Genomic DNA, 21,240 nt, shown 5'->3' on the forward strand with positions numbered 1-21,240 from the left:
GTGAATCCCTCATTTGTCCTGGGTCTCTAGGAAACTCTCCCAATATTTAAAGGCAAATAAATCCACATTTTTTTTCAGAGACAGTAACTAAAAAATTCAGTTAATTTTCTATTAAGAATAATAAGACCTTTTTATTTCCTAATAAGGAAACCTAAATTTCTCATTGTAAGAGTATAAACTTAAAGCTACAATTGGTTCATTTCTGGCAGCTAGTTACAATATTAAGAACTTTACTTTGAAGAATTTTAGACACAGCCAGGCGCAGTGGCACACGCTTATAATCCCTGCAGCTCAGGAGGCTCACACAAGAGGATCTTGAGTTCAAAGTCAGCCTCAGCCAAATTGAGGCACAAAGCAACTCAATGAGACCTTGTCTCTAAATGAAATACAAAATAGTGCTGGAGATGCATCTCAGTGGTCAAGTGCTCATGAGTTCCATCCCTGGTACCCCCCAAAAATATTTTTTTTCAGACACATTCACAAGAAAACACGGACTTAGGTGATTATGGAATGAATTACAGCTAAGTTGGAATATATTACTAACCTCTTGCTCCAGAATTTCAGCATAGGAAAAGTCTGTGGCTCCCACCAGAAACTAGAATAGGAAATAATAACTATTTCAAGTAGAAAATTATCTTTGTAGGAAAAAATACCATTAAAAAGTGCAAGAAGCAATGCACTGGGAAAATATCAGCAGCAAGTGTCACAAATAGTTAATTCCTTGTTGATTTTAAACTTCTTAAGCTGGGGGCAGTGGTACATGCCTGCAGTCCCTGTGACTCAGAAAGCTGAGGCAGGAGGATCCCAGGTTCAAGGCCAGCCTGGAAAAATCAGTGAGACTATGTCTCAAAATTAAAAGGGCTGGGGAATCTAGCCCAGGGGTAGAGTGCCTCTGGGTCCCATTCCCCAGTACCACCCCAAAACAAAAAATATCCCTATAAATGGAAGAGAAAAATTCTAAGATCCTGAAAAGAAAAATGGGCAAAGAAAATGACAGGTGGAAAAGGAATTTAGAATAGTTCCTAAACATATGGAGACAGTCATTCATGATGGCAGAAATACCAATTGACAAAATAATTAAGAATGATAGCATACTACTTGACAGGAAGAAAAGCATCTTCATATTTTTTTTTAGAAATTAATACCACTTCTGTAGAGAACAATCTGGCAGTGGTTGTCAGAAATTTAAATGTATATATCCCTTTACCTAGTAATTTCTCTTTGGGGAATTTATTCTGTATAGATACTCAAATATGGGTAAAATGACTTCTATAGAGAAGTATGGAATTTCACTTGATTTCTAGTAACAGAAAGTAGCAAAATAGTAAATAACTACCCAGAGTGCCTAATAGATTATGACAAATCAATACTAAGAAGCCATAAAAGGGGGATTTGTATATGTATTAATGTGGGATCATCTTTAAGGTATATTGTATAGTGAACATGCAACATGCCCAATAATATCCATTTTATGCTTATAGACTTGATATATGTTTGCACTTGTAAATGCATTAAGTGTCTTTGGAAGTATACCTAAAAGACTAGGAAGTGTTTTGGGAAATACAAATAGGTGCCAGAGGGAGAAAAAGACACCTTTTGCTTTTTATGAGTTTGGGTTCTGTACCATGTAGCAATTTTGAAGTGATTTTGCTATGTGTATTTTACTTGTTGTAGTGGTTTTATGAATTCCTTTCTCATTTTTCGATCAACCTGAATCCTTGGATAAACCCTTCAATATCATAATGTTATATAGTTCTGTGTTGGGAATGAAGTATGTCAAAATTTGAAAAAAAAAATGGAAAATGCAATCATATCATAATAAATCTTTACCATATAGAATTTATAAATGCTGTTTTCATATTGCCTTCAAACTTTTTTAAAAAAAATAAAAGTCATAAAACATTGCATCTTAAATGGAATTCCACTGCCTTCTTTCACATCCAATTTCTCTCCTCTTCCCTCCAGGAAGAGGTCTATATGACTTTGGTAGATTCCTTTTACATCATTTGTTAGCAGTTTACACACCTATGTGGTGGCATCAGATCACACCAATTACCATCAGAATGAACTGAAGATGGAAGGCAAGTTTCTTGGAGTTCAAGTGACTGCAACGTTTGGTTTCTATGGCAACAATATAAATTATAAAGATTCTTGAACTTTTTCTGAGAGCTCTAAGAAACAAATCCAGTGAAAAACAAATTGAGATCAAAGGTGCAACTATCCAGCTGAGAACTTCCATGGAACCAGAATGCCTTGGTGTCAGTCTTGAAGGAACCCCTCATCTCCTCTAGTCGCAGGGCAGATAGGGCTGAGTACCAAGCCAAGGACCTGAATGTAAATACTGCTGAGTTTTATGTCAATTAAATTTACGACAATACCAGGTCACTAACTCCAAGGGAAGGACACTGATGTGGAAGCAGTGGGACCTTGAGGCCTGGAATAAGGACATTTGGGCAGATGCTGAGAACTTTGGTTCCCTGAACATCTTTAAATAGGAAGCCACACTTGTGCCTAAGGGGACTGGCCTTCCATTGACTGAGTGACTCTACATTTAGGCCAGATGTCTCATAACCTGGTATTGATCCTCCTCAGAACTCAGAGCCTTACCTCATAATAAGAGTTAGACCCTGGGGACTGGGGCTATAGCTCAATGGTAGAGTGCACACATAGCATGCCCAGGGTCCCAGGTTCAATCCCCAGCACACACAAGGAAGTTAGATCCCAAGTAGCCCAGATGCAGAAGCAAAAGCCATCTGCAAGGAGGTAGTCTGTACATTAAAAAGTTGCACACATCATCAGTGTGCATTGGCAGATCCTGGGGAACAAGCATGGCAATGTGTACTAAAGACCTTAAATGAGGGAGGGTTAAATCAAGGCTTGGTCTGGCTAAAATCACTGGCACTCAGCTGGGATTCAGTGAGTTGTCTTGGGAGTGTTAATATCTTTCTAGGTTTGGCTAATTGAGGCCTGGCCTCACCTCAGACTGTATAGTTAATATTTTGAAAGCCCTAAATTCCTTGGCACTTGGTAGAGCCTCACTACTCAAAATGTAGCCTGTGAACCAGCAGCATCTGCATCACTGGGAGAGACATTAAATTGCAGAATCTCAAGGCAAAATCCAGACCTTCTTCTCTTTTTTTAATGTTTTTAGTTGTTGACGGATCTTTTATTTATTTATCTATTTATTTATTTATTTATTTAGTTAGTTAGTTATATGCAGTGCTGAGGATTAATCCCAGGGCCTCACCCACGCCAGGCAAGCACTCCACCACCAGATGTTCTGGATCAGAATGTTAGTAAGATTGCCATATATTCATATGCACATCACACATTAGAATTTGAGAAGCATTGTTTCAGAAGAAGGAACCCCAAACTCAGTGAGATTGCTGAAATGGGGCTGCTATGTGTTACTTTCTTTGGGACTACGCACTATCCATAATGCCTGAGTGATCCCAGAGGATACAACTGCTCTGGAACAATTAAGACATATATTGGTGAGGAGGCCTCTAGCTGGGCTGGGGAGGCTAGTGAGAGGCAGTTTCTAAATTTCCTCCGCATGTTCACTGGCATTTTTATCCTCGTTGCCTTAAAATGTATACTACCATATGTAGGGTGGGCTTTTTATTATTGCTTTGGTCCAAGTGATTAGGCCTTGGCCAATAGCCTAGGCTTCTACGGACTAATGGAAAGTTCCATAGCTGACTGCTGCCTAGGGTGACCAAGATAGATAAGAAGTCCCTCTGTAGAGCTCTGTTTTAATCCCAGCTTTGTGCTATACAGCGCAGCTTTCTTTGCCATCAGAGTTGATTGGTATACCCAACAGAAAGTAACTCCACCTGAAAGACCCTAAAATAGGGGTAATCCTTTCCCATGTACATGCAGTTACTGTTGCTGTGTGAGACCTGGAGGGGAGGACTTCTCTTTACCTTCCTCTGGTCACCCTGCCTAGCTTGAGGATCTAGAAGTAAAAGAGAAAAAAAATTGAATTTTCACATTATAGTTGTGGCATTGGAACTGTGCCTGCAAGCCAACCCCTGATGGTGAGGCTGACCTGAAAGGACCCATGCAGATGGGTTCCTAGATGATGCCCTTCTGTCTGGGCTTCAGGTGCTTTCTGGGAAAGGAGCAACCACCTAAATTTATGGAGAACATTGAAGAGTATCATTCAAAACAGGTATCAATCTTATAGAAATCAGAGACAGAAAGATTCTCAAATGCCTCAGTCTGGCTGGGCACAATTCAGGAGCCACTTGTCAAAAGAAACAAACTTTATTTTTAGAACACACACACCAAACCACACAGCTCTTCAGGAAAACCTTCAGAGCCCAACTGCCACCACCAGCTTCCCACAAGCCTCTCAACCTCCCCCACTCCTCCTGCTCTTGAGACCAATTGGCTGGGTCGCATGGGCAGAGCCAAAAAAAGTCCCCCAATGAGCAGCTCCGTGGTCTGAAAGGGCGGGGAAACAACCCAATGAGCATCACCACAGAGGAGCCAATCAATTGGCAGCTAGAAGTTTGCTGGGGCCCCTTGGGCTGTGGCTCTCAACACTTAAAGAATAATGATTTTGTTGTAGGGGCCAGGTGTGGTGGTGCATACCTGTAATCCCAGCAGCTCAGGAAGCTGAGGCAGGAGGATCATGAGTTCAAAGTCAGCCTCAGCAAAAGCGAGTTGCTAAGTAACTCAGTGAAACCCTCTCTCTAAATACAAAATAACATTGGGGATGTGGCTCAGTGGTCAAGTGTCCCTGAGTTCAATGCCTGGTACCAAAAAGAAAAAAGAAAAATAATATTTATTTGGGAATAACAAAGTATAGCAGTGGGAGTACTTGTACCATGGCAAACTATGAGCATATTCAAAGAGGTTGAGGGAAGGTGAAGCTTTTAAATACAAAATGAGGATTATATCAAACATTTTGAAATAATAATCTTTGATCACAAATGATTAATAACAAGGACAGCTCCAGTCTGAGGTGGCACAGATGGTGGCTGAGCAGGCATCCTGGCAGAAGTACTTTTCGAATGAGATTGTGGTGGCCTTGTCAGGTCTCAGGTTCTGGCAGAGTCTTCTGTGGTGGTTACTACCAGGCAAACTCGCCTAAGAAGGCTTCCTTCGAAATCTCCCAGCTGCATTTACTTTTTGTTTCTGTTGTTAGGGTTTACACAAGGGATGCCATTTTGACTCAGTCAACTTCGATATCTCCCCCACCCAGGTGTACACCAGGTTAACAGCCCGGATCCAGGAAAGGCTGCACCTAGCCAGCCCTTCTCAAGAGTGCATATCAGTCACCCGAGAGATCTTGTTGCAATGCAGATTCTGAGTCTGTAGATTTGGGATCCAACCATTTTTAGGGGAAAGGAACTATTTTAGACCCTTTTTCCTCACAGTGGGGTATGCAGCCCAGCAGCTGCTGCATTACCTGAAATAATTTCCCACACCTATAATAGAAAGAAGAACTGCTTTTCAAACAGTCATGGGTCAACCAATGGGGGACCAAACTGCAGGAGGTCTAGTTCAGGTGTGCTGGAGCTGTCTGTGTGTTCCAAAGCTGTCACATAGGGCAGCTGTGACAAGTTTCAAGCTAAAGACGTATGCACCATCATCTGGAGCACAGCTTTCTTGTACTCAGAGTGACAATTCCGTGTCCTCACGCAGACCCTTGCAGCCGTGTCCACAGTCGGTCCTATGTACTCAGAGTCTTCATGTTTCTGAACTAGGGGAGTATTATTAGGTCTGGGAAAGGATTTAGGCTGCACCTATGCACCCAGAAATTGAATTCAGTTGTCTTCTCTGGCTCCTAAAATTAGACTACACATCACAATGTCTAGTGCTCCTGCAGGAATCCAAGAGCCTACAGCTACAAGGAACCCATGGGGACTCAGAACACAAGTCCTGACAGAGCAACCCCTAGCCTCAGGACTTCCCTAAGCAGAATTTTGATCAGCTCCTGCCTTGGCATCACCTCAAAATGCCTAGGTCTGGATCCTGGTTCCTTTTGACTGATTCTGACCCATGAAAGTAGGACATCTGCCCCAACCCTCTTGCCTAGCATCCTAGTCCTCTCTGTCCCAGTGTTCCCCAGGCCTTCACAGCCCAGAGTGTCAGTGGAAGCTACCATTGCACATACAGATTCCCAGGCTGGAGAGGAAAGCTCTGGAAGCTACAGACCTGATGGAAGGGATTTTTCTCTCTTCCCATTCTCCCAGTGTCTGGCAAATTCAGAACCTGACCAGAACCTGGTGGGAGAAGGTGGGGCTCTGAGGAGGCCAAGGAGCTGGGACAATTTCCTGAGCACTTAATCTCCTTTGTCCCAACACACCAACTGTGGGAATCTTGGGAGCAGAGAGGCAATCTTATCCCTGGGGCACTGGAGGGTGTTCCTAATGATGCCAGCCCAAAGGCTCGCTACATAGGCACACAGAGGCCAATACTATGGCATCGGTTTTTGCAAAAAGAATGAGGCTTATTGTGAGGTCAGCCAGCAAGAAGTCAGAGCAGTAAGTTCAGATCTGCCTCTGGGATCAGTTGGGATTAGTGGAATTTATAGAAAGGGAGAAGGTGTTTGTTGGCTGGGTGGCGAGAAGGGGAAAAGTTAGGGTTTGGGGCACAGGCCTAGATGGTCATCCTGCCTCTTCACAGGTTGTATATTTCTTTTCCAGGTAGTTATCAAGTTCTGTGGGGTAGCAGGGAAGTTAAGCTTTAAACCTCAAAAAAGTCACTGGCTGATGGGGCTGGCTTTTCTGCATAGGTCCATTTTTGAATAGCTGGTTATAAATTTTCTTTAAGTGGATTCTGGAAAAACAACTTAAGCACTCTGTTACTTAGGAAGTGTATATTAGGGTTTCTTCTGGCCTTTGACATCTTCACTTCCATCCTATGGCCCCAGTGAAACTCAGGGCAGGATTCTGAAGCCAACAGTCTCACTGGACCAAATACCACAGCCTCCCTGGTCTTCTCCAGGTACTTAGAAGAGAACTTCCCTTTTTTTTTAAGGAGTTAAATATATTCTTTAATTTAGGGTTAAGATAAATTGAGCAAAGTTGATGTGTAAAGAGCTTACAGAGACCCCACTCCTGTCTGGAACTTGTTGCCCCACAGGGACCATAGTCCTTCCTTGGGTAACAGAGGGGACACTGCCATCCCTGCCCAGGAAATAGTACCAATGTGTGTCCCAGAGCTCAGATTTATGCCTCAGCCCAGCTTGCAGCCTGCCCCAAATGAAGTCTGTGGGTTCCCATGGATTCAGCAAAGAGAGGATTCCAATTAAGATCTGGTCTGAGAAGCCTGAGAGGAAGTGGCTGCTGGGATTTGCATTGGAGAAGAAACTGTCTTGGTTCTTCTCTGCCTTGCTCCTGTCCATGGAGACCTGTGACCAAGTTCTTCTTCTTCGAGAAGATTCTCCTGGCCTCAGTGCCCTGTCGACCTGCCCACCTGCCCATGCTGCTGGGCTGGCCCCGTCCAAAGGCCAAGGCTGAAGATAGTCAGGGGGACTGATGGGCTGTAGCAGTTCAAAATGTGGATGCCGATGCCTACCCAGGACTAGCTCCCCCTCTCCTTTCCAAAGCATTTCTTTTTTCTACATTTTGTTACATCACCAGATTCCCTCCAAGTTATGTGAACAGATTAAACAGATGTCAAAGTGATATCGATTTAGTATAGATTTGTAAGAATGAACCCTTCATACTGCCCAACCTGCATCCCTAAAATATCCACCAGCCTTACAAAAGAGTGGTTAGCACTTTTGAAGCTGCTCTGGAACAGAAAAGGGAAGTAGCTCTTTATTCTAATGCCCTGCATGTCACTTAGCATGAGTGCTCTTCTGCCTCTAGTGAGAAAATCATATCATGTTCCTCCTTCACTCTATTGAGATGGAGGATCACATTGATTTTCACATATTAAATCTTTCATTCTCAGATAAATATATGTGTGTATGTATTTTCCCCTTGATACAATTATGTATAGCATTTCTGAGACCAGTGATAAAAAACACATTTGCTACACTGCACTTGATTTGCTAATGTTTAGTGAAGAATTTTGCACCCATGTTTATTAGAGTGGCCTAATGTTCATGTGAAATAAGGAATGTCCTTTTTCAGTACCCTGGAGAATTTTGTGTAAGAATGAAATTATTTGCTCCTTAGACGTTTGATAAAACTTGCTGGTGAAACCATTTGAGCCTAATGATTTCTGTGTGAAGAGATTTTTAAGTTCCCATTGGAAGTATGGTCTAGAACTGGGGACCCACATTCTGGAATCCCGTTATCACCCCACATTTCTGAAAGGAAGTGTATGCCTGGGCAGAACATGGGCTCCTTCCTACCTGGATTGACCTAGCTACTCCACTGGTGCATGTTCCTCCTGCTGATAACAAGCTGACACAGAGTCCTGGAGATGGCAGAGTTGCTCACAAACACTAGCAGAAACATGGTGGTTCACAGGAGTAAATACAAATTCCAAATGTAAATGTTCTTTCCCTATTCATAAAGCTTCTGCTGCTATCACCACTCATGGATTCATAGGATGCCTTGTTTATTGCCATAAAACTTTAGCTCCAAACAAGGAACTCATCTTACTGCAATGGTACACCAAGATGCAGGTTGCTAGGGTTGACAAGGGACTCCAGGAGAGTGGGGAGTTGAAGCTCCAAACCTCAGTGTTTCTGTTCCAAAAAAAGAGAAATTACAGACTCAAAAAGCCATGCAGGAGAGCTTCATTATACGTAAAAGTAGAGTAAGGCTCAAACAAAGAGCACTCCTGAGTGGGTCTTCTCCCAGCCGAGAATGACAAATGGAACAATGCTGTCTCCAAATGGATTGGTGTTTTAGGGGTGCCCTGAGAGCTGGGGTCCACCTTCAGCACTATTTGACAATCAGGGTTCAACTCCTTCATGTCAGGTGGTAGAGTTTTGGGCTCTAGTTGGTCCTTTCCAGAACTGTCATGGTGTCCACCTAGGGAGGGGAGTGTTATTTACGAGTCAATCCTATGTTAATGTGAGAATTGGGACACCTGTGTCCATCAATTCTAGCTTTACAATGACCTCAACTGACCCTGTCAAGAGTTAGGAATAGCCCCCATTAAACCTTTGATGTATTTCTTATTTGGCTCCTTTTGTTCTCTTTATTTGTATACTTGTTGTTTTCCTGCATTATCTGAGTACCCACTTGCCTTAAAATTAATTTAAAGAAAACCTTAAAAGTAACTTAAGGAAAACCCATGACCTTGCCCTGATATTGGCTTGCATTTCATTTCTCACAATTCACTGCTGCTTAACATCTCTCACCCTTTGAAACTGGCAGGCTGCATGGCAGATGAACAGGAGTGCCCCTGCCTTCCACAGGGACCACACAGGAAAGCAGGTAGAGGGCAGTCACATAGGCAGCTTTGGCAGGGTGCGCCACTCCTCAGCTATAGACCAGCCAGACTTCGTTAAACTTCATAAATTTCATCACGGATCTTCAACAGCCCCATGGCACATTGGACAAATATTCTCACAGATGAGAGATTAAAGCAGAGCACAGCAGTCAAGGTGCCCCCACAAGAGAAAGTAAGGGGGCAGGAATGCAGGTCCCACCCCCCTGGGTCAGGGCTCCTATCTACTAGGTGGCAAAGAACCAGGCACACATGGGCACTTCCCTGGTCAGGCACCGCGCTGTGGCTTCACCAGACTGAGGTTCAAATGGGTTGGTGTCTGCTGCAAAGCTTTAATTCAACAAGTTAGCTTTAACAGGAAAGCAAAAATTCTAATCACCAAAATATCCCCTTTACTAACAATGTTACTGTACAAAATTAGGATTTATTTTCAGATTTAAAAAAATGTAATCACATCATTAAATATTATTACAGCATAATATTAGAAACAACCCCAAATGCAAACATGACATTCAATTTCTCACAAAACATGTTTATTCAGATGTATCATTTCTATACTTTACAGGGTATATCATAGCAATTCAATATATGTATACAAGTTTCATCATGCAACACTGAATCTCCCCCCAGGAGGTCACTATAGTGTAATCTCCCTTTAGTTTTTTGTGATTAATATCTTTGGATAGAATTCATACTGTGGCAGAGCCAGAGAGACTGTCTCTGAGTGTCCTTCAAGAATGGGGACATTCTAGCATTTCAAGCAGGTATTGATGTAGGACAGAGGAGGCTGGACACTTGAGAAATGTGCAGGAACAAGGTTTATTTAAGCTGGTGTAATCCAGAGGGGCTAATGCCAAAAAATCCCTGGACCCCAGGTATGGAAGTTCTCTGGGATTTCTACTCAGTGAATGGTTACACAACACAATGGCTAACATAATAGTTACTTTTTCTTCCATGTTCTTAGATTGGACAGAGGTTTCACAAGATTTTACTAAGAAAAGAGAAAGAGTAACTTTTGTACATCAACAAGTTTGATTGCTGACATAACTTTTTTTTAAGTTGTAGATGGGCACAATACCTTATTTTATTTTTATGTGGTGTAAGAATCAAACCCAGTGCCTCACACCTGCTAGGTAAGTGTTCTAACACTGAGCCACAACCCCAGCCCTGCAGACCTAACTTTTACAAGAAAGAGAAACCTGACCTTTACAATAAAGAGGAGCTAAACCACAATGAGCTCTCTAGAAATCCTGTTGACTTCAAAAAAAAAAAAAAAAAAAAAAAAAAAAAAAAATCTTGTTTACTAGGAGAAAGGCTTATATGTTACAATTAAGGTGGGGATCTTTTGGACACTACATCATTTGGAGTATTTGGAGTATTTGTGATACATCGTTACCCTCTCTATGCTCATTATTTAACCCTTTAAATCAAAAAACATCATCTTCTAGGCTTAAAATTTTATATAATGCCATAATCTTAATTTCTCCCTCCGTGTTTCCCTCCTCCCGCCCCCCCTCTCTCTCTAACAGCTGCTTCTATAGTTGACCAAATAGTTTCATTGTAAAGGGGAGACAAATATGAAAGCAATAAAACAATAGCATAATCCATACTATGTCAATTAAACTTTTCAATCCACCAAGAATAGAAAAACCATCCTCCAAAGAGTGAGCTTGGTTCCCAAGCCTTAATGCCCTTTCAGGTTTGAACTAGTACATGTGCTAGTTTTTTTTTGTTTTTTTTTTTAATTTAATTAATAAGTTTAAATTTTATATAAGAAAAGTATACATATTTTTATGACCATTAAAGTGTCTAAACTTCCTTTTAAGCCTTAGACCTTTATGAATCTTTTTCAATTAGTTATATATAACAGCAGAATAAATTTTGACTATTAAACACAAATGGAGGCAACTTTTCATTTCTTGGTTAGACACAGTGCACAGTCACCCCATTCCTGCAATCATACATGTACATAGATTAATACAATCCACCTCATTCCACCATCCTTCCCACTCCCATATCCCCGCCCCTCCCACACTCCCCTCTGCCCAATCCAAAGTCCCTCCCATCTTCCCTTGCCCCGCCCCACATTATGAGTTAGCTATGTGTTTGGTGGTTGCCAGTCCTGTAGTAAAGACCAAGGAAAGGACTGTGTATATGACAGAAGTAAGGGGTGGCAATGCACCACAGTATGAGAGCCCTCTTACAGGATGAAACAGTCCATTTGTCCTGTTGCTTAGTTTATTTTCCTCCTTGCATTGATCAGCCAGCCCTCAAGTGGCTGAAGCAGGGCTACTGTTTCGTCAACTTTGGTGTGTGCAGGCTAGCCAGCTTCCAGGGTGACCAGAGCAGGGCTAGTGTCCTTCTGATCCTCAAGCTTCTCTGGTGTTTCCTTCTTCCTGATGGTCAGCTGAAGGGGAGCAAAAGAATGTATATGAGATTCTATTACAGACAGTCTAAAAACAAACCAAAAAGAACAAAATATTACATAATACATCATGTATATGTGTGCGAGTATATATATGTGTATGTGTGTGTGTGTGTGTGTATACACACAAACACATACATTTGGTGATAATGTAAAGAGGAGTAAAAAAGTTGTGGACACTGCTCCCTGTGTGTGCAGCAGAAGTCGGGGATATCCCGGGAGGCTTGAACTACATAGATTTATCTCAATGTAACATTAAATAAATTTGAAAAGAGCTTTTAATTCCATGAGCTTGACCCAACATTTCATGCTTTGGTTTATGACCTTCCATATATTATTATTTCCTCTAAAAACATGACATAAATTTGAACTCCCTACCTCACAAGTCAGTTGTCATCCAAAGGTGCACTTCTAGGTGTGTCACCTTTAGTCTGAGAATATATTTCTGCACGGAAATATTGCTGAATGCCTACCTGGCTCCCAGGGTGAGGTAGTGCAGAACAACTTGATTTGCCCATGGCTTATTGTCGGGAGCTGCCTTGGATGCAGACGCCTTTAAGCCCTGATGCACCGGGTTCTGAACAATTACTGCATTCAGTCTGGCAGGGCAGTGCCAGGTTGCAGTAATGTGGGCGTCACCCCAGCTCAGATAACAAGGCATGGCTCCAGGTGTAGGCATCACCCACTGGGGTTGAGTTACACTCATCTGTTCCCTTGTATTCCGACCCCTTTGCCCTTTTTGGGATAAAATATTCTATGGAAACTCCCCTTGTGTGTCTCCTATGTAAGAATAAAGAATTCCAGTGGCTCTATGTCTTTCCATGGGCCCTTGCATTCACAGAGCCACCCCCGGATTATTGAAAAGGTACTTCTGTGTGGTTGTGTGCTTTCTTTGTCATTTTCTTAAGTTATTGGAATAGTCAGATTTATGAACCACGCATGAGGTCTCCAGCTATGACAGATGGTGATAGCTTATCATCCTCACCATCATTGTTTTACCAGATGCAAAACCAAGGTTGTACCTAGTTCTGGACCCTGGACAAGGTCACCCAGTTAAATGGGATGTGAATTCAGCTCTACCAACTCTGATGCCTTTACCTCTCCCCACACTACCCTTTGCAAGACAAAACTAGGTAACATATTTTTCCTTTCTTGATAATCTCATGGAAGAAGTCAATGTCAGGCTAAGTTTGGTAGATCTAGGAGGGTATTTTCCCAAGAGGGGGCTTTTCCCCTAGTCCAGGTGGGTGGAGTCTGTCCAGTCTGGCTCATACCACTGCCCAGAGCCCAAGAGCCCAGATGGCTTTCTCTGGAATCCAGAGTCCCCTTCAGAGAGGAGTGTGAGGGTGAGTTAGGAAGCTGCTTCCAGGCTGGACTCCCAGAGCAGCCAGAGATCCCTCTCCAGCTTGCCCCACAGGGTCAAGGTCCAGAGGAGGCCAGTAGCTCCACCCTTGCCCCCTCACCAGGAGGCTGGACCCACCTAGCCCCGCCCACTGCCTGCTGTGAGGACTGCAACCTTTGTTTAAAGTACTCACTTGTTTTCCTTGGATGAGTTCCCTGAGTCAGCACAACTCCTGCTCAAGGGCCCAGAAGGACTGGTGGGTGGTCCTGGGGGAGGAAAGGCAGGAAGCAACCGGTGGGCACCGATGAGGCGACTGCGATGGAGACTACCCAACTTCCGAGCTTCTGTGGTCTTGGGCAGCACAGCAGCATCTTTGGGATGGAATCACTGAAGAGGCCTCATGGAGTGGTAGCATCTGGTGGCAGCAGCAGCAACATGTAGCTGCTTCAGGCGTAGGGCATCAGGCGAGGGAGGTCCGGAGTTGAGAGTTGGCGTTGGGGTGGCAACAGCTGAGGTGTTGGCATCCAGCTGCAGTTTGGGAGATCCCTTGCTGCATACTCACAGTGGCGGTGGCAGCAGAAGAGTCCAGAAGCTGCTGTGGTGACAACAGAGGGATGTTGCCATGATCATTTCTGTCCTGCAGTGCCACAGGAGTCTGGCTGCAGTGGGTGAAGTGGGCATCCAGTGCTGCGTATCGCTGTCTTGCGTCCATGATGGAGTCTGGTGGTGGCAGCAACAACATGCAGCTTCATCCGGGAGCTGGCATGGGGCACTGGAGTCAGGCATCATGGCGGGGGGTGAAGGGCATTGACGTTGGGCCCTTGGTGGGCAGCATCATAGTCCAGCTGGGGTTTGGGAGTTTGGTTGCTGCACGGTGGCGGCAGCACCAGTAGAGTCTGGAAACGGGGCTGAGGACACAGAGGCGTCCAGTGGTGAGCATCTTCATCCTGCTGGGGTAACAGGAATCCTGCTGCAGTGGCATCTGGCGACCATGTGGGGAGTCCGGTGGCTACAGTGAAGAGCTCCAGGCTGGCGGCGGCAGCGAGGGCGCAGGGCAGTGAGCCTCAGAGTGGAAGGGTGACGAGAGGCTGGAATGGCCTCTGCAGTGGCTGTTCCAGGCCCTGGGTCTTGGTCCTGGCTGAGCGGCCTGTTCAGGAAGCTGCACGAGGGGGGTGGCAATACCCAGGCAGCTGCTGAGGACCTTAGGCTGCCCACACCTGCCTCGCCTGGCACTGGCCATGAGCCCGCCGGGTGGCTGCTCGCCCCATCCCCGATGTGGCCTCTGCAGGGGAACTAGGCCATCTGCCAGGTGGGGCAGCCTTGGGAGAGGACCCCCACCTTCCTAAGAGACATCCCACCTGGGCTGTGGGGGGAGAGAGCAGAGGAACTAGGACCTCTTCATCCTCAAAGTGCATTTCTGATTGGAAGCATTTCCTCTCAGAACTGGAACAGGACAAGGATGCCCTCTCTCACCTTCTACTCTACATAGTCCCTGATACTCTAGCCAGAGTTTAAACTATACTGCTGTTTAAACTCCACTACAGCTTAGACTACAGGACAGAGCTGTAGATGAAAGAAATTAAAGGGATAGGAATAGGGGAAGAAGAACTCAAACTATCACTATTTGCTGATGACATGATTCTACACATAGAGGATCCAAAAAAACTCCACCAGAAAACTTCTAATATTAACAAATTCAGCAATGTCACAGGATATGAAATCAATATCCATAAATCAAATGCATTTCTATCTATTAGTGATGAACCCTCTGAAAGAGAAATTAGGAAAACTATCCCATTCACAATAGCCTCAAAAATGAAATATTTGGGTATAAATTTAACAAAAGAGATGAAAGACCTATACAATGAAAACTAAAGAAAGAAATTGAAAAGACTTTCAAGATGGCGGACCAGAGGGAAGCAGCATCTGTGTTGCTCTGTGACCCAGATCTCTCCTAGTAGAATTCTGCATCTCTTGAGAGTGTTAGAGGCCCCTGTACAGCTTCTCTCTACAGAAATGACCAGCGCTGTGACCTCGCTCAGGACTCCGGGCCTCAGTGTCTGAGCAGGACCCAAAGCCAAAGTTGCAGTTCACTTAACACTTGGCCAGCGCCTTAGCAGAACCACCTACCAACACATCTGCAGACCACCGAGACTCCGCTCCACTCCCACGCAGGTCACTCAGCTGCTACCTCCCCACAGCACAAGGCCATCGGTTCCCCTGACATCACCAGACACCCCGGCTCTGGAAGCACACCGACTACATCTTGAAAAGCATTCCTTGCCATTTTGAGGTGGGCATGGCTATCGGATCCGTCCCCTTTTGAGCAGGTACCTGATTCCAATTCCTCCCTCATGGAATTAATATTGTCAAAATGGCCACACTATCAAAAACCTTATACAGATTTAATGTGATTCCAATTAAAATCCCAATAACATTCCTCATAGAAATAGAAAAAGTAATCATGAAATTCATTTGGAAAAATAGACACAGAGAAATCCTTATTGACAAAGCAATCCTTAGCAAGAAGAGTGAAGTAGGAGACATCACAATATCAAACCTTAAACTATACTACAGATCTGTAGTAACAAAAATGGCATGCTATTGGCACCAAAATACACATGTAGACCAATGGTCCAAAATAGAAGATACAGAGAAAAACCCACATAAATGTAGTTATCTAATTCTTGCCAAAGGTGCCGAAAACATACATTAGCTAAACGATAGCCTCTTCAACAATGGTGCTGGGGAAACTGTAAATCCATATGTAGCAGACTGAAATTAAACCGTGATCTCTCACCTTGCACAAAACTCAAAGTAGATCAAGGACCTAGGAAATAGACCAGAGACCCTGTACTTAAGAAATAAAATCAAGAATTAATAATGGGATGGATTCAAACTTAAAAGCTTCTTCTCAGCAAAGGAAACAATAATATGAAGAGAGAGCTCACAGAGTGGGAGAACATCTTTACTACACACACATTAGATAAAACCCTAATTTCCAGGATATATAAAAAACTCAAAAACTTCAATACCCAAAGAATAAATAACCCAATCAATAAATGGGCTAAGGAAATGGACAGACACTTCACAGAAGAAGATACACAGTCGATCAACAAATATATGAAAATATGTTCAACTTCACCAGAAATTAGAGAAATGCAAATCAAAACTACTCTAAGACCATCTTACTCCAGCCAGAATGGCAATTAACAAGAATACAAGCAACAATAAGTGTTGCTGAGAATGTGGGGGGGGGGGGGAAAGGTATACTCATACATTGCTAGTGGCATTGCAAATTGGTGCAACTACTCTGGAAAGAAGTATGGAGCTTCCTCAAAAAACATGGAATGGAACCTCCATTTGATCCAGAAATTCCACTCCTCAATCTATACCCAAAAGACTTAAAATCAGCATACTAGAGTGATGCAGCCACATCAATGTTTATAGCAGCTCAAGTCACAGTAGGTAAACTGTGGAACCAACCTAGAAGTCCTTCAAGAGCTAAATCGATAAAGAAAATGTGGTATATGTGCACAATGGAATCAGCTTTAAAAGAGAATAAAATTATGACACTTGCAGGTAAGTGGATGGAGTTGGAGAATATTATGTAAGTGAAAAAAGCTAATCCTCAAAAACAACAGGCTGAATGTTCTCCCTGATAAGTGGATGCTGATCCATAATGAGGGGGGCAAGGGAAGAATGGAGGAACTTGGGGCAAAGGGGAAGGATAGGAGGGATGGTCATGGGGTAGGAAAGAGGTTGGAACGAGACGGATATCATTACCCTAGGTACATGCAGGACTGCACATATGGTGCAACTCTACATCGTGTTCTACCAGAGAAATGAAAAGCTGTGCTCCATTTCTGTACAATGAACCAAAGTGAATTCTGCTGTTATGTACAACTAATTAGAGCTAATTAATTTTTTTAAGTACATTTCTGTGTCTAAGGGTGGCAGAAGACCAAGACCAAGGACGGCACGTCTTGGGTATCCCTCTGCCATCTATGCCCTCCACCCTTGTCCCGCCCCAGGGATGCGCTTTGAGGGGGAGGATTTGTAGCCCCACCCCCCACTGCCTCTGCTCTCAGTGGCCACAGCCCAGGAGAGATGTCGCTGGGGAGGGTGGGTGTCCTCTCCAAAGGCTGCCCCGGCTGGCAGCGGGCCTACTCCTCCCGCAGAGGCCGCAACCCAGGGAGGGGCAGGGCGAACCCGGGGTGGGGCGAGCTGCCACCCGGGGGGCTCAGGGCCGGTGCCAGGCGCCCCCTGCGTGGGCAGCATAAGGTCCTCAGAGGCTGTGTGGGTACCGCCGCCTGCCGTGTCCTGCTTCCCGAGCAGGCAGGCCCTGCCAGGAGCAAGACAAGTGGCCTGGGGAAGCCACAGCACAGGGCACCCCATCCTCTGGTCGCCCTCTGACTCTGAGGCCCGCTGCCCTACGCTGTCACTGTCGTCACAGCCAGCGCTCCACACTGTGGCCACTGGAGTCCCGACCTGGCCACCAGCAATGCTGCCAACACCTCCACTGCACTGGAAGCAGACTCCCGCCACCGCCAATGGATGAGGATGCTCCTATTTGGACGCCTATTTCCATGCAGCCACCGATTCAACTGGACTCCCCAAAGGGCCTTAGGGTGCCCAGGCTCCCTGATGAATGCCCTGCCCACAGAGGGATGCCGCTGGTTCCTGGGAACCTCCAATGTGGAACCCTAATGTGGAACGTTGAGGATGGCTGCTGTTCGCTTCCACACTGCAACTGGACTCCTCCACAGGTGGCGCCTACACCTCCAGGCTTGGGGAGGGTGTGGGCACCCCATTTTATCTGTGCCACCTGTTCATCCTGCCAGGGGATTAATTCACTAATTGGCTTTAGGCTCTCATAACAGGATCATTTCCCCTCTAAACCTTCTTGCATTGTCTCACCCATGAGCTTTTGGGGGACACCGAGAAACTCAACCATATCGCGTCTTCATCAGATAGCTTAGCAAGATCTTCTTCATGACTTGCTGTAGCTTCTACATCAGCACTTGCTGCTTCACCCTGCACTTGTCTTATATGGAGATGGGCCTCTTGCCTCCAACATCATGAACCAAATTCTGCCACCTTCAGACTTCTTCTGGAGCTTTCTCCCTTCTCTTGGCATCAGACAAATCTAATGTTTTGGCCTTATCTGGATGCAGTTTTGGCTTAAGGGAACGTGGCTTGTTTCATCTGTTCTCCAGACTATGAAAACTTTATCCCTATCAGCTGTTTTGCTTTCTTATCATTCACATATGCCCTGGAGCAGCACTTTAATTTTCTTTATGAACATTTCCCTTGCATTCTCAATGGGACTAACTATTCAAGAGGCACAGCTTTTTTTTTTCTATCCTTTCTTTCCTTCTTTCTTTCTTTTTTTAATAGTTTTAGATCAACAGCATGCCTTTCTTTGTTTAGTTTTTTTTTTTTTTTTTGTAGTGCTAAGGATTGAACTCAGTGCCTCATACATTCTAGGCAAGCACTCTGCCACTGAGCTACAGCCCAGCCCAAGGCACAGCTTTCTATTTGGAATGCAAAACATGGAACTCTTCCTTCTATTCCAACTGTTCAGTCCATTACAGAGTAATTAACTGGTCTAACTTCAGTATTGTTTCTTAGGGAATGAGAAGAAGGTGAGTCATGATCTGTGGAGCAATAAGAAGACACATATTAAGTTTGCTGTCTTATATGAAGAGGGTTTGTAGTGTCACATGACATCTAACCTAGTTAACGTCACAGAACACAGTAGGGGATAAAATGCCCTGAAATCCTCACCACCCTTTAGGCAGTCATCTCGGCTCCATGCACAGGGGCCCCACAGGACCCCTGTGCTCTAAGGGGGCTCCATCTTCAGCTACTCAGTGCTGGGGGTGGCACAGCCTGGTGAATGGATTGAGCACGATTGTGTCAACATAAATGTTTGTTACTAAAATACTTACAATGCCATCCCAGACATTTAAAAAAAAAACCACCATCACAAAAAATAAAATAGACAGTTTTAGTGGGAGGAGGCGGATAGCTGTGGTGGGGCATCTGGCACAATGCGCAGGTGCTCACACGTGGGAGGTGCCCTCAAGGACTTTCGAACTAGGGCAGCGAGAAAACATTCTAGGAGAAGTGGAGGCTTCTGGTCTAATCGTTTCTTGACCCCCTGCCTCTGGCATTTGTGTGTGTGTGAATTTTATGTAGCTGCCAGGGAAGATGGCTGACTTTGAAAGAATGGGATGGCAGCTTGGGTCACCACCTGTACCAACTGGAAGATAATGATGTAAAGGGCCTCTCCTTCAGCTGGAACCTCCCAAGGCCCCCTGCATGGGGAGCTTCCCAGAGAGTGTCCAAGCAGGTCACATGCAGCAGAGCAAAGGGGGCAAAACTGTGAGGCACATGTGTGGGTAGGATTCTCCCCTCACTTTCTGTCCAGTCTCTATACAAAAAAGCATGGGCAATCCAGGCTGGGATTGGCTGTGCTGGAGAGGGATCCTCACAGGGCCTGGCTCTGGGCTCCAGCCACGCCTCTCTTCCTTGGGTACCCAGAATCCCACCACAGCTTGCTTTGTTCCTTCTACAGAGTAAGCCCCAGACCTCTGTCCTCTGCTGGGAAACAACAGGGTAGACCCTGAGGTCTGCCCAGCCATCCTCTACAACAGCCCCCCAAGTGACCACTCTCGAGACAGCAGCCCTCCCTCTTGGCCCAAAGACCACTCACTTCTTGTCTTGAAGGTACTCCTCCTCAACATATGGCTGGAGGCGTCCATACCTAGAGAATACCAGGAGGCTGTGACCTCTAATATCCTGTGTCCCTCATCTGTCGAGATGCCTCGTGGACTGGACTAACTTACTGACAATAACGGGAGCTCAGGAGGGCTGGGAGAGTTTGTCTGCACGGATTCCTAAATGATAAGCCACGTGCCTGCCAAAGGTAGGTGCTTCATATATACTTGAGCCATGAATGAACCCAACCACCTGCTGCCTGGCTACCTCAGGGCCAGGACCCTCTCAGTTGACCCCAGGGGTCCCTGTTCTGTCTACAGGCAGGTTGGAACCCTCCCAGATGCAACCCACAGACTCCTTCCCAAATGTGGAAACTGCTTTTCATGAGGCCTCAGAAGAGTGAGGTCTGAGGCAGAGAACTTCCTCTCAGGGAGGGGACAGGCCCCCAGGGAAAGGCCAGAGCCATCGCCAGCCTGTGTCTCAGGACCACTCTGAGGCAAACACTCCTAGGGCTCATCCTACTTGGATTTCTAAACACCCAGGCAGAGTTCTCCTCTGAAAAACCCTACTTTCCTCAGAGCTGACGGAGGTTCAGAGTGATGCCCGGCATTCCCAACACCAGGCCAGGAGATGGCCATGGGCCAGGGCTTGGAGGTGATACACACCTTTTACCCAGCAGCTCCAGAGCCTTCTGGGTACTGGCCAAATCTTGGTACAAATACAAAACCCCATGGACATAGGGGGTGTTACCCTGCTGCAGGGTAGGCACCAGGCCATCCTCGAGCTCCCAGAGAAGTACTGTGAGGGTTTCCACAAGACAGGACACATCCACTGATGAGCCTTGGTCATCTTCTCCCTAGGATGGGCAATCAAAGAGGGACATTTCAACAGGAAAACGGTAGCCATTTGCAAAAGGAATCACTGCCATACGTCAGGGGAAATCAAAATATTTTCCCTCCATATTCTCAGGAGACATCACACACACACACACACACACACACACACACACACACACACACACATACACACAAACCTGGTGAGATCTGGCACTTTTGAAAGGGGAATCTGAATGTGGGTTAAACTATGGACACCTGTGGTGCCCTGTCCTGTCTCACTTCTGGTCTCCTTGGGAAAAATTGCCAGAGTCGTTGGGACACAGAGCTATCCAGCACCTCCACACTCAGGAAAAGCCCTGAGGCTTAAGCACCCACAGATCTGTAGACAACAAGAACTCATGGCTCTGGGCTTGCTGTCTCAACACCAGTGAGCAGACTGGGACTGTTTGTGGACTGTGAGTGCCTAGCTACCAGGGTTCCAAGTTCTGTGAGTTCCATGGCCAAGGAAGTGAGGTCACTGTCTCAGGAAGTCCTTTGCTGAG

At 45.2% G+C, this 21,240-nt stretch overlaps 2 long non-coding RNA genes across 5 annotated transcripts in view; one reads left to right on the forward strand and one right to left on the reverse strand.

Annotated features, from left to right (window-relative positions):
* Window positions 1-21,240, forward strand: part of LOC139703711 (uncharacterized) — a 261,415-nt gene that overhangs the window by 46,462 nt on the left and 193,713 nt on the right. The window lies entirely within an intron of this gene.
* LOC139703717 (uncharacterized) overlaps window positions 18,475-21,240 on the reverse strand; it is a 91,888-nt gene continuing 89,122 nt past the window's right edge. The window contains exons 6-8 of one of the 4 annotated variants that reach the window (XR_011705816.1): window positions 20,528-20,718; window positions 19,858-19,908; window positions 18,475-18,796 (exon numbers count right to left, since the gene is read on the reverse strand). This is a non-coding gene — a long non-coding RNA (uncharacterized lncRNA). The remainder of the gene's footprint in view (window positions 18,797-19,857; window positions 19,909-20,527; window positions 20,719-21,240) is intronic. The other 3 variants (XR_011705817.1, XR_011705818.1, XR_011705815.1) reach the window with 3 other exon arrangements.

This window comes from Marmota flaviventris (assembly GCF_047511675.1).
Source record: "Marmota flaviventris isolate mMarFla1 chromosome 17 unlocalized genomic scaffold, mMarFla1.hap1 SUPER_17_unloc_1, whole genome shotgun sequence".
NCBI classification, from domain to species: domain Eukaryota; kingdom Metazoa; phylum Chordata; class Mammalia; order Rodentia; family Sciuridae; genus Marmota; species Marmota flaviventris.